The sequence below is a fragment of the Wyeomyia smithii genome, chromosome 2 (genome assembly GCF_029784165.1).
Source record: "Wyeomyia smithii strain HCP4-BCI-WySm-NY-G18 chromosome 2, ASM2978416v1, whole genome shotgun sequence".
In the NCBI taxonomy this organism is placed as follows: Eukaryota; Metazoa; Arthropoda; class Insecta; order Diptera; family Culicidae; genus Wyeomyia; species Wyeomyia smithii.
Window position 1 is genome coordinate 97,286,796 of NC_073695.1, and position 14,629 is coordinate 97,301,424.

General features: G+C 40.4%; 1 protein-coding gene across 5 annotated transcripts in view; it reads right to left on the reverse strand.

The window, feature by feature from the left end:
• LOC129725431 (cyclic nucleotide-gated channel rod photoreceptor subunit alpha) overlaps positions 1-14,006 on the reverse strand; it is a 444,338-nt gene extending 430,332 nt beyond the window's left edge. For 4 of the 5 annotated variants that reach the window (XM_055681280.1, XM_055681278.1, XM_055681277.1 and 1 more), the window contains exon 1: positions 12,649-14,006. The gene's annotated coding sequence lies outside the window, so the exon portion shown is untranslated. The remainder of the gene's footprint in view (positions 1-12,648) is intronic. The other variant, XM_055681274.1, reaches the window with a different exon arrangement.
• Between the last annotated feature and the right edge of the window lie 623 nt (positions 14,007-14,629).

Genomic DNA, 14,629 nt, shown 5'->3' on the forward strand with positions numbered 1-14,629 from the left:
GTTCCTGAGCAAAATATTGTTCGCGATGCGTCTCCGGGCCACGACGCGATAGAATCACCTTTCACGATGGCAGAATTTTCAGTTGCCCTCCTGTCCTGTAACAATAACGCACCTGGATTAGATAGAATCAAATTCAACTTGTTGAAGAATCTACCCGGCAATGCCAAGAGGCGCTTGTTGAACTTGTTCAATAAGTTCCTGGAGCAAAACATTGTACCGCAGGATTGGAGGCAAGTGAAGGTGATCGCCATCCAAAAACCAGGGAAACCAGCTTCTAATCACAACTCTTATAGGCCGATTGCAATGCTATCCTGTATCCGGAAATTGATGGAAAAAATGATACTCCGTCGTTTAGACCACTGGGTCGAATCAAATGGTCTACTATCAGAAACTCAATTTGGCTTCCGCCGTGCCAAAGGGACGAATGATTGTCTTGCGTTGCTTTCAACAGCTATTCAGCTGGCGTATGCTCGTAAAAAACAAATGGCGTCTGCGTTCTTGGACATTAAGGGGGCTTTTGATTCCGTTTCTATTGACATTCTTTCGGGTAAACTTCACCGACAAGGATTTTCTCCAATTTTGAACAATTTTTTGCACAATTTGTTTTCCGAAAAGCACATGCATTTTACGCATGGCGATTTGGCAACTTTTCGCATTAGCTACATGGGTCTTCCCCAGGGCTCATGTTTAAGCCCCCTTCTTTACAACTTTTATGTAAATGACATCGACGAATGTCTGGCAAATTCATGCACGATAAGACAACTTGCAGACGACAGTGTAATCTCTGTTACAGGAGCCAAAGCTGCCGATTTGCAAGGACCATTGCAAGATACCTTGGACAATTTGTCTGCTTGGGCTTTACAGCTAGGTATCGAATTCTCTCCGGAGAAGACTGAGATAGTAGTTTTTTCTAGGAAGCATGAACCTGCTCAGCTTCAAACACAATTAATGGGTAAAACGATTTCTCAGGTTTTGGTACACAAATATCTTGGTGTCTGGTTCGACTCTAAAGGCACCTGGGGTTGTCACGTGAGGTATCTGATGAAAAAATGTCAACAAAGAGTGAATTTTCTTCGTACAATAACCGGACAATGGTGGGGAGCCCATCCAGGAGACCTTATAAGGCTTTACCAAACAACGATATTGTCTGTTATTGAATACGGGTGTTTCTGCTTCCGCTCCGCAGCAAACACACATTTGATCAAACTGGAGCGAATACAATATCGTTGTTTGCGTATCGCCTTAGGTTGCATGCAGTCGACCCATACGATGAGTTTGAAGGTTTTAGCTGGAGTACTACCATTTTCAATTGTCACATCACATGATACAGTTAAAGAGTATCTCTAACTTATAACATTAAAATTGCGTAGTAATATTGAAAACTTCAAAATTCACAGAACAACAAACTTCAAATTCGCTTTTCTCGAAATGATCAAAATGTCACTTGGTCCGGTCTGACTTAACACCGACCATATGGTAAAACAACCCATAATGAATTCTTTTTCTTTAGTGGACCACTCGTCAGAATAACTCAAGTTCTCTTAACATATATAGGAATTTATAAATGATTCACATGATTTCGGTGCAAATTAGCTGGAAAAGATGTTTCCCAATGGAAGTTTTCTGAAAGTCTCTCGAGTTTTCGCTTTAATTAAGTTAACCCTATCTCGGCGAAGAGAAATCTGTTTTTACCTCCAAAAATTAACTTCAAACTGTCATTACTCATCAACTGGTTGCACAATTGATACAAACTGTGTTGCATATTGAAGATCAATCTGTTCATCAACCGTATTGAATAGTTCCATCGTGCAAATTATTAAGTAGGGTAAATTTTCCTATAGTGAACCCTGTACTATATAACCCGTCATAACCCGTCGTAAACCACAATCTATCTTCTTCTTCTTCTTATATTGAATAAAAATAAGTTGGTGTCTGTAAAAAGGCGTTTAACTTAAAGTAGAATCAACGGATTTGAATGATTTTTTTTGTGTTTGTTTTTTCTTGATCTCCGACGAGTTAATAGGCCATAAAAAAACAATAATCAATTGATAAAGTTAAAAAAAATTAAAATATATTTTCGCCTTTTCCCGCCTTTTACTCCAAGAACAACGTCATTAGATTACTTTCGAGGCATCGTTGTTGAGTGAACAAGCATCTGTTAATGATTTACATATAATGGGAAATTCGTTTTCGCTGCCTACTACACATTTTAGCGGTAGAGAAAAGTGTAGATTTGATGTAGCACGAAAGCTAAAAACGAATAAATTTAGTGCAAAAGAGCTATAGCGTGGAAGCACTACTCCAAAAACAAACTCGAAATGCATGTGAATACTCTCAACGTGGCTTTGATTTTATTTAAGAGTATATGCTTGATTGTATGAATCAAATTCTTGGTTTATTTAAGCAAATGCATTCTGTTCAACGAAAAGATAAAACAAGAATAACAATACGAATGCGATGTTTTGATTTTCCATTGCTCGGATCTAATCAATCTGTTCAATTTTCAAAATGCACAATGACTTAGATCATATTTGCTCATGCTGCAATGATTATGTTAGCCGGTAAAATGAACGTGTAGTTTTTGCTCCTCAAAAAACAATAATTTTTGTTTATGTTTCATTAAATAGGCACTATAGCATTCCTCCAAATCTCTGGATTCACAATCAGTTGTTGAATGTTGAAATGAAAACAATAATGTTGCAAAGTTTCAATTGCATTGTGCTGAAGTGACAGGTCTGTCTCAAAAAACAGATGAAGTGTTAATGTCACTGAAGCGAAAATTTCGAAGTTTCGTGTATCTCGATATTACCTACCAACTTACCATTTCATTTCAAACATCTGTATGTACCTTCGCGCCTCGCAGTTGAACATGCGTGTTACATTACAAAACGACCAATCAACTGTAATGTTTTCGAAGCAGTTGTTAGATACAGGGAATAGAAAAATCGATGTTGACATTTAAACCGGCTATTTAACATTCCCCACGGATTTTTGTCAGCTGACAGATTCTAAGGCTAAACTCATCGAAAAAATGTTCCCGAAAATCATGCAAAATTATGAAAACTATCTCTGGTTAAGCAAACGTGCGATTTTGGCCGCCAAAAATAAAGATGAAGATGAATTGAACATCATGATTCAAGGTAAAATTAACGGCCAACTACACTCCTAAAAATCGGTGGATTCTGTCTCTAACCAAGACGACGTTGTGAGTTATCCTATCGAACTTTGGATTCACTAGAATTGCCCGGCCTATCTCTTTACAATTTGCGGTTGAAGATTGGATCGGTAATAATAATGTTGCGGAAAATCAATCAACCTCGACTGTGCAATGGCACCAGGCTTGTGGTAAAAAAGCTAATGGCAAATGTCATTGAAGCGACAATTCTGACAGGAACCTACTAAGGAGAAGTCGCATAAATCACGCGTATCTCAGTTATTCCTACCGACTTGCCGTTCAAATTTAAACGTCTGCGTCTCGCATTCGTGACCCAAGGACAGCCACTGACAATTTGTGGCATAAACCTCGAGTATTCATGCTTCTCACATGGACAGCTCTATGTCGCATGTTTACGTGTCGGAAGAAACTCAGCATTATATATATTTGCTCCAGAAGGAAGGACGAAAAATGACGTTTTCCATCAGGCTTTGCGATAACTCTCTCTCTCTATATATATATAAACGAATTATAGATTTGGGAAATTGGTTGTTAATCATATTTACTTCCAAACCTATCACCCGACACTGTATAATAGGGTAAGTTAACCTATGGTGGACCACTCTCCTATGGTGGACCACCCTCCGGATTAATTGATTTTTTGCGAAAACTCGAGGGATATTCAGGAAACTTCCATCGCAAAATGTCTTATCTAGCAAATCTGCATCACAAATATTTATAAGCTCCGGTTTGTGTTAACAGAAATAATGTTATTCCGACGAGTGGTCCACTATAGGTAAACAGAATAAAGGGGTAGGTTAATTTACCCTATATAAAATTTAGTGGCTAGGACCGCTTTGGCCACTTTCACATGTATTTATTTATTTATTTATACCAACTGACATAAATAGCTAGTCCTAATGGTTAATAATATAAAACACTACGAAACAGAGAAATAAATTTTGAGCGTAAAACTCGATGCGATAGATGAAAATCAAAGGCAGATGAAGCTCGGTTGAAAGCTCGCTGAATACCAGTGATGGCACCGTTAGCACTGTAGTTAGTGCGGCGGGAAGGTAGTTGCAGCGTAGATGACCTCCGCAGGTTTCTAGATGGCGCGTTTAGGTTGATCAAGCGGAGAATGGCTGGGCAATCGATCCGGGATGTCAAAACGTCCGACACTACCATGGCGCGTGCTGTTTCTCGACGAAGCTGGAGAGTATCGAGCTGGAGAAGCTGGCAGCGGTCCTCATATCGGGTATTGCGCATGGGCTGTCGCCAGGGGAGCATTCTAAGTGCGTAACGCACAAACCGGCGCTGGATGCTTTCGATGCGATGAATTGCGTTGTTGTAGTGAGGAATCCAGACAGTAGAGCAAAATTCTAGCGAGGACCGAACAAGTGAGCAGTATAGTGTCGTTAAACATTGTATATTTCTAAAGTCCCGCGTCAAGCGACAAATCACACCCAGTTACCTAGAGGCTTTAGCAACAATGAACGATATATGTTGCTTGAAGGTGAGTTTGGAATCAAGGAGGACTCCAAGATCCTTGACGTGTTCGACTCTCTGTTTTGGAGTCCCATCCAATGTGTAATCGAAATGTAGTGGGCGGTGCTTTCTGGTAAACGTTATCACAGAGCATTTATCGGGGTTTAGTATCATGCAATTTAACTTACACCAGCGTGCAAATAAGTTGAGCTGTTGTTGAAGATGAGTGGCGTCTTCGACGTTTTTGATTTCATTGAACAGTTTCAAGTCATCAGCGAAGGCAAGGCGGGGACATTTTAGCGAGTGATGTACGTCATTGAAATACAACAAGAATACCAGCGGGCCAAGATGACTACCTTGGGCAATCCCGGAATAGCAACAAATGATTCCGAAATTTCGTCGCCGATTTTTACTCTAAGAGTTCGTCCTCGCAGGTAGGATACGAACCAGTGGAGCAAGTTGCCACTAAATCCGTAGCGGTCGAGTTTGGCAACAGTGATTTGATGATTTACTTTATCGAACGCAGCTGAAAGGTCCGTGTAAATCACATCGGTTTGACATCGTTTGTCGAAGCTATCAAGCACGTAACTAGTCAGGCAAAGCAAGTTTGTAGCACAGGAACGTTTAGGAAGAAATCCGTGTTGGTCGTCCGCAATAGAGCATTGGCAATGAGAAAAAAACTGGTTGGAGGACGACTAGCTCGAATAGCTTCGAAATTGCACACAAAGCCGAAATCCCTCTATAATTGTCTATTTTCGAGCGATCGCCTTTTTTGTGGACCGGAAACAAAAAGGCCTGTTTCCAAGTTGTGGGAAATCTACCAGTAGCGAGTGATAAGCGAAACAAGTGAGAAAGCGGTGTGACCAAACCAGTAATGCATTTTTTAAGTAGCGTTGCTGGAATACCATCCGGGCCTGGGGAGTACGAATGTTTCAATTTACTAGCAGCGGCGAGGATAGCATTGTCGTCAATGTTGACCGAGGTGATGGAGCGGCCAGGGAAAGGAACGTTATCAGCAGCATCAGAAATGTCCCTATCCGTTGGTGTATCGTTGCTGAACACGCTTGAAAATTTAACTGCGAACATTCTGCAAATAGAGGCAACATTATCCGCTTTCTCACCAGCGAATTCCATCGTGGATGGTAAGCCTGATTCCTTCCGTTGTTCGTTGACAAAGTTCCAAAATTACTTTGGATCTGCTCGCAGTTTACCTTCCATATGTAGTCTGTAGTTAGAATAGCACCGTCGGCGAAGTCTCTTATAATCGTAGTTTAACTGTCGGTAGTGTTCGCGAAGTATAAGGGCACCACTCGCTGAGAACCTCTTCAACGCAGAATTTTTTAACGTTTTTAAGCGTCGCAAAGCCTGTGTCTGCCACGGACGATATTTCTGCGATCGGTTCCGTGTTTTAGGGACGAAAACTTCTATCAGACCGTTTAAAATGCCGGAAAAATCGTTCACAGCCGAATCGATGTCAGTTGAATTTTAAATGCCAACCCAATCGACAGATAGAAACGCGTTTATCAAACCGTCGAAGTCGGCTCGCCGAAAGTTGAAATTAAATCGAGTGGAAGGTTCCCGGTAGTCGATTTTGAATCGATCTTCGAGAGACAAAACAAGTGCCTGGTGATGAAGAACGTTTTTTACGAGTGGATCCGGTGCGTAAGCCAAGGGCGGTGCCGTGTCATTAGTGCTGGCGAAACAGAGATCATGAGAACATGTTTCGAATATCTCTAATTTTAAGCTTGAATTGTTTAGAATTCTAGAGCTTTTTATAAAATCGTTCCAGAAAGAATGGCTAGGAAGAAGGGTATTACTATATTTGCATTAGGCCCAGCTTTCAAATATTTGAATAGATAACGTGAAAATTTCCTTAAGAATATTTGAAAGAATGACTGTTTATTTTTCAGAAATGTATTGAAATTTTTTGATTATGGTTAAAAGGTGCTTTATAATGTTCAATAAAATAAAAACTAAGAATATTACGAGCGCTGGATTGAAAAAAACTATAAACAAATCAGAGCTAAAACATATCTTGAGTATGTTTTTTAGCAGCAGTAAGATATTTCAGCTTCTGCAATACAACAGTCAATAAAATTCATGGCGGGCGGTACGAAGTTTGCCGGGTCAGCTAGTTTTTAAATATTTATGATGCAGACTGACTGGAAAAGATGTTTCCTGGTGAAAGTTTCCTGAAAATCCCTCGATAATTTGAGTGATTCTGATAGATGGTCCACTATAGGTTATTTTACCTAATATTAAAAATAGGTTATGTTTTTTTCAACTATACTACCAAAAAATGTAATACCCTCTTAAACCGTCCGCAGATACGTATTTCAGTTGCTACATGCAACCATCATCAGTGCTTATGTGGACTGCTCCCCATAAGCACTGATGATGGTTGTATGTAGCAACCAAAATACTTAGACAGTATACGAGGGTATTCGATCATTTGGTAGTGGAATTAAATGGAAACATAACCTATTCTCAATATTCTATTTTATTCCACTAAGACGCTCAAAAAGATTTATTTGATTTACCCTAATTATGTGCGTTAGTAGCAAGTATTAACAAAAATGATCTTCCGTATATCCAGATGCATGAAATCGACCACATACATCGTGTTGAATTCAAGTTGGCTACTTCTGGTTCCCGGAAAACAGTAAGAAATTGTTAATTACACTGGTCGACAAAATGAAAAAACTGCTTTCCAAAAGCTCAAACCGGAAAAAAATGAAAGATTAGAGTTATTCAATCATTCCTATAAAATTTTGTGCCACTAGCCGTTACCAAAACGCGTCAACTTACGTGAGAGTTTGCGTAGTAATGGCTTGTCGGGTTCGTCACTTCAACATTATGCTTAAGAGAAAACTCCTTCAGTCTCTGAAAAAAAGTTAGTGGCTAGGGACATCAAAATTCACAGGAATGGTTGAATAACTATAATGTTTCACTTTACATTAAATTTTTAATCAACTTCACTTTTTAATTCTATCACGCGGCCTCCACGACAAGGCATGGATCACCAGACCGCGCGTTCCTCTACCTAACCCAAGTTGTATACATTCTCTAACTTAAAATTTGTCCCATTCATTTACCTACTGAGCTGTAAAATTTAAAGCGTTTGCTATTTTCTCAGCATCTGAGCACTGATGAAGGCACTAAGTAAGCGCTGAAATACGAAATTATGGCGTTTTTGTGTAACAGTAATTACAAAACAAAATAATAGCAGTGCATTACCAACTAAATAGTGTATCCAACTGCATGAAAGATTTGTTGTTTGTGATTAACATTGCTACAATATTGACGATGTTCCTTAGGGGAGGCGTATTATACCTGTTTACCCTAATGTTAATGAAGTGAGTTGTGCTAAAAGGTAGTGAAATGAAAGAAATATTTTTTTATTTTAAACACTTCAATGCCGAGCAACGCCGGAAACGTTCAAATAGTATTTCATAATTTTATGTTCGAAAAATGTAAATTGAATCATGATAACCTATCTGTAATATAAAGAAAAATAATTAGTTTTCTTTTAGATTTATGAAAAAACACACGGTCCTATTTGAACGAGATCAAAGTTGATGTTTTGATACCCTGAATCATATGAGCCGCACTATTGAAAGAGTTTTTTATTTTAACAAATAGCTACAGACCGACAAGCTCTAGCTACTTGAGCCTTTTTTTTTTTGTTACTTCTAATATTCACAACAAGTTTCAATTTCCATAATCAAGTTTTTCTTCTAGACATAAGCTCTAAGACCCCTTATCAGTGGTTTGACAACAATGTGGTTTTTCACAATAAATTCTTGAGGTGAAAAAAAAATACCGAGATATAATCGTTTGCATTTATTTAAAAGCAACTTCGGACATAGAAATAGGAAATGAAATACAGAGTTTATTTGGTTTCAAACCACATTCGAATCTTTGGTAGTTTAGTTCTTTAAAGAACACATTAAAAAAAAAAAAGATCAACAAAAAGTATCGCGTGGCTTTGTTGACATTCATTCATTCTCTTGTTCCATCGTGTAACTTCGAAAGTAAGCCGAGAGTAATTATTTTATGATTTGAGCAGTTTTTGAATACAAGATTTTGAAGAGCCTGTTTACCCCACTAACCCCTTTTACAAAAACCTTTAATTCTGCAAACTGTTGCATTAGACATCGTACACAAGGTACGTAACGCATGAAGGGGGGGAGGGGGGAGAGGGGAGTTGAGTCTGCGTCACTTATTGTTACGTAGGGAGGAGGGGGGTAGTAGAGACAGTTACGTAACTGTGATGTTTGCTCGAAATTGAAAATTTCGGAGGGGGGTCAGGCTGATCAGCGTTACGTAATTTTATGGGTAGGAGTCATGTAGAACGTTACATAGGGGGGGAAGGTGTCTGAAATCTAGATTTTTAGCGTTACGTAATTTGTGTACGACGCCTTAGTGCATAAGCAAACATAAACTGAAAATTTTAGCCCAATGGAAGAACAACGACACAAGACGGAGTTTCACTTTTCGCACAATGGGTTTGAAATGATGGTCAAAAACATGTCATAAAAAAATTGTATTTTCTCACGCATTTTTATAACGGCCTCTTTTTTTTTTTCAATATATCAAATGAAAGCTCTTAAGTTGCACTACAAAACGTATTATTTGGATTTTAATCCTAGATCTGTTGGCAAGAGAAAAACAGCTATGAAAATCACCTTCATTTTCTACAAAAATGCGAATTTATCATCATGTATTCTTGATAGCAACTTTCAATAACCCTCATTTTGTTCCCTTTATAGAGTAGAATAAACATGCCAATTTTCATGAAATTCGATTCAGTTTACAGAAAGGTATAACAATTTTACGTTTCTAGCAGTTTTTGGACATCAATTTGGTTGGCAAATGGCTGGACACGTGTAACTTGAGACCCTAATGTGGCCATTTACCTCTGTCCAGCAACTCCTAGCCCAACCTCCACGTGGTGCCGACCGGAATACGAGTAACCTTAGCGGAGATCGGGTAACCAACCCCCGGTGGAAACTATGGTCGTATACTGACTGGGAAGGGGGTCGTACGCGGCTGTATCCCCATAAGGCCGGCGTACAACAGCGTCGCACCCGGAGCGGGCGGCTAAATTATGGAATGCTGTATCCTCGCCAGGTACACCTAAGATGGTAGCCCCATCAGCAGGATGTAGGTATCGCGACCCTGGTAAGGTAGCATACCGAAACCTTTCTTCAACCACGAACAACGAATTTAGAAATACGGAACGGATCAATCGGCAACGCCTTAGGCTACGAACACGGAAAAAGATTAAGGCAAACGATTGGAAATTGGATACTTGGAACGTCCGATCTCTCAATGAACCGGCGTGGGCTGGCTTGCTAGCTCGAGAACTACAACGGCAGGGAGTCGAAATCGCAGCGATTCAGGAGTTTCGGTGGCCAAATTCCGGAGAAAGGGAATTCCGTGCAGTAGACCCTATTGCACGCACTTCTTTCAAGTACCACATCTACTACAGTGGCGGCAAATCAGCGGAACAAATCCAAATCCCGGCCGAACTTCTAAAAGCGGGAAGCGAGCGGCTGTACTATGCGATCCATCAGATAATACTAAGGATCTGTGCGGATGAACAAATGCCGAACGACTGATTGGAAGGCCTCATATGCCCTATCTATAAGAAGGGCCATCGATTGGATTGTGGCAACTATCGAGGCATAACGTTGCTCAACTCCGCATATAAAGTGCTCTCCCGTATCCTGTTCTTCAGATTGAGACCGTTAAAGGCATCCTTTGTTGGCGAATACCGACTGGTTTTCGACAGGGGCGTTCCACGACGGATCAAATTTTAACCCCTCGACAGATCCTCGATAAGTTCCCAGAGTACAACTTACCGACTCACCATCTGTTTGTGGACTTCAGGGCGGCATACGACTCAGTGAAAAGAAATGAGCTGTGGCAGATCAGGCTGGAACACGGTTTCCCTACGAAACTAATAAAGCTGAGTCGTATGACACTGGAGGGATCCAAATCGTGCGTGCGGATAGCTGGCGAGACATCAACCGCGTTCGTAACGTTGGATGGACTGAAGCAGGGGGGTGCGCTCTCCAACTTACTGTTTAACATCGCTCTTGAGGGTATAGTACGAGGAGCAAATGTGGAAAGAAACGGTACGATCATCACGAAATCTCACATGCTTCTTGGCTTTGCGGACGACATCGATATCATCGGTATCAACCGTAAGAGAAGCAGCGAGATTGGGACTTGTCATTAACTCTGCCAAAACGAAGTACACGGTAGCTGGCGGAGATCGTGGGAGTATCCGTGGTGTTGGTGCTTGGTGGAGATAGATGGTGAACGATTTGAAGTGGTTGACGAATTCGTTTATCTTGGTACGCTTGTGACATGTGACAACGATATGAGCCGTGAAGTGAAACGATGAGTTGCAGCTGCGAACAGGGCTTTCTACGGACTGCGTTACCAGCTAAGGTCCCGTAGTTTGCAAACTCGCACAAAACTAGCGCTGTATAGGACGCTGATACTCCCGGTGGCCCTTTACGGACATGAAGCATGGACGCTAAAAGAAACTGATCGACGAGTGCTCGGAGTTTTTGAGCGTAAAGTTCTGCGATCGATACTTGGCGATAAACTAGAAGATGGAGTGTGGCGCAGACGCATGATCCACGAGTTGTACCAAGTATACAAACATGCTGATATAGTTATGGTGATACAGCGGGGTTGGCTCCAGTGGGCTGGACATGTGGCCAGAATGCCTGACGAGAGTGCCGCCAAAACTATGTTCAGTAGAGAACCAGGAAAAGGCCGTCGACTTCGTGGTAGGCCTTGCATGCGGTGGATGTGCGCGGTAGAAGAAGATGCACGATCTGCTGGTGTACGAGGAGACTGGAGAGCGGCTGCCCAAGACAGAAGAAGCTGGACATCTCTATTTCGTTCGGCCCTAGACCGGTTAACGGTCCGTTAGCCAACAAAGTAAAAGTAAAGTAAGTGGGACATCAATTTTTGGCGTGCTTTTTTACCCCACTGACCACTTTTCAAAAAATTTAATATTATGCAAAACATTATACTATTATATAGATGAACAAACCCTGAAAGTTTCAGTCCGATCGGAGAACCTCGATACAACCTCCCTTGTATAGGTGGTTGCGGTTCTCGCGAACTGGCTCTCAATTTCGCCCTGATTTTAGTCTTTTCCGACCACTGTGCCCCGCTGATCTAGTTGATAAAGATCTAGATATTTTATGAAAAAAAATAAATTCAATCGAGTCATAGAAAAATGTTGAGCTTCTAACTAGTTTTAACAATTTTGAAACTCTATTTTACTAGTTGTGTATAAGTGTTTTATTATTAGTTATTTTTATCAGTAGACTTTCCAGTATTTTATAATAATAGCACAGCACAGTTGAACTACGAATAATCAAAACGTATACAAATGCAATGGCCAATAATGTATATTCACAAAAACAGATTTGTTTCACCGTAACTCTAAAACATTTAAGCCGCTGTCCACAAAACCTGGGTCCAAATTTCGCCGACTAAAGACAATACACAAAGTTTGAACGAAATCTGGCTATAATGTATGACGAACAAATGGATAGTTATTTGAAATTACATACAAAAATGTGATTGAATAGAATCTCGTACTATGCCCAAGTATATAGTTCATGCCATAAAACATTTTCAAACCTCAGCGTATTGATGAAATACTTGGATCCTTCAATAGAAAACTGTATAATATAATACTACTGGACTAGGAGAAGTTTCCAATCAACGCTGCTTCCAGATTGCATCAAGAGCAATATCTAACACTAGATCACGAAGTAGTTGGTCATAGTGTATATGGTTTGCGTACCCCTTAACTGTAAAAACAATTTTGTTCATAATCCTATAGTAATCCAAACCTGGGATATCGCCAATTACTAACATCGGCAACTGGAACCCATATTAAGCATCCATTCAAACACACTAACCATTAAAAAACAAAATTAAGTGAATCAATTAATATTATTACTTACCATGACGCCCCGCGGGTCAGTTTTCCGGCAGCAAGACAGTTCTAGTACGATCCGAATCGAAGATAGAAAACCTCTCACACTGTTCAGCACTTTCGGTTTTGTGTGACAACTTGGAAAAACTCAATCCACCGCGCTAAACTTATGCAGCAGCAGTGTTGTTCGCACAGCATCTACCCAAATGACTTCTCGTCAAACTTTCCCTTATCCTTCTTCTAGCCTTAACATACAGGCGTGCTTTCAGCCGTGAAACTTCCTCACTTTACACTCCGCACACAAGCCCACTTCACTTCACTCACTTGGCACTGTTCACTTCACTTTTTATGTACATACGAACATTTTTCTGCGAAAAGTTTCGAACCACATTTGCATCCCTGCATCACGACGTTAGGGTTCAGTTCTTGCAACAGTTTTTGGCGTAATGAGTACTAGGACCCTCCAATACTTCAACCGTAGTTCAACATCACTGTGAGTTTACAATGATACAAAGCACAGAAACGGAATACCACTGTAAACTAGAGTCTTCTTCGACAATCCACTTGTCTGGTCCTTATCTAGAGTCGGGGATAGATTCTCTCTCTCTCTCTCTTTTGGTAAAATCTCCATTATTGTCGAATGAAAGAGCGACATCCGAGAGAGAGAGCGGAGGGATCAAAAATCCAACATTTTCGGCGCTCTTGCTATGCTGCATCTTTTAATTTTCCCAAACCATGCGTCGTCAACCTTTTTCTTTTTTTGCACTGCACAGTCACAAAATTTTCATAGTCAAATTTATCTCAGCTTTTTTCCATGACGCTTTTCATCACAAACACTGCCTTACTGTGTTGACTAACAAGAGTTTGACCTTATTTTTACATTGGATTTTACAATTAGCAATTTCATCAAAACCAGCAGCTTTTGTTGGATCTGTACAGCAGACGTTGGCCTTTCCGTAACAAGCATACAAGATGGTTAGTTAGCGACAACAGTTTTGGCACAATATCTAATCTTTTTCTTACCATTGCAACGGAATAAACATATTTCCAATATCACTCCATTTTTCAAATCCACGCCAGAATGGAACAGCTTTCCCGGAAAAGCCATCAATCTCGATACTTTCAACTTCAGGGGATGCCCTTCAAGGCTAACCTTTTGCAATGGCCACAAACACACCCACACATCTGCTGGTTTTGTCCATTCCGCTTCGCCAGTCCGTTCCACCGAACGGCTTTTCCCTGACCGGGTTAACAAACTTAATTGGAAACGACCGCAGGGCTAGATCTGCACCATATCGCTTCTTTTTTGTGTTGCAGCTAGAGGACAGACACAGAGGACACGCGTTTATCGGAGGGCTGCTTCGTTGCTTTGTTCGCTTTTCCGACTGTCAAATGAAACTGAGACCGATGGCCGGAGCACAATGACTGACTCCCTCATTCTGGTTTACCATTTCCTAGCGAGCCTGTGAGCGACGGCAACGGCAGACACGGCTTTCCAGTTCTAGGGAGCTGATTCATCCTCTCCCGCACGGAAGCTTTCCTGATTCATCCCAGCTCGCGGTTGTCAGTGGAGTTTGTTGGAGGGGAAATTTTCCACCAGAGACAACTAGCGGATGAGAAAGATAAACATGGATAAACACCCTGTACGAGGCAAACGTCGCTTAATATCACGACTATAAAAAGTTTAGTAAATCTTCAAAAGGTTTAGCTTAATTAGGGTTGAATCGAGATAATAAACTGGGTGGTTTATTCGAATACGCAAAAGCATCTATCAAATATAACAATGATTATTCTGATGGTTCTGATAATTACCCTAATTTTTAACTTTTCCTTTCGATAAAAAAACTTTGAAAACATTTGCCTTTTTGTTAAAATCGGTCTGTCTGAAAAATATTTTGATTTTGAGTTTCAGATAAAGCTGTCAAATTATCGTGAGTACTTTTTATCATATGAATAAAATATTCTTTAAAAGTGCCTTGTTGGAAAATATTCTGGATTTTCTTCAAAAA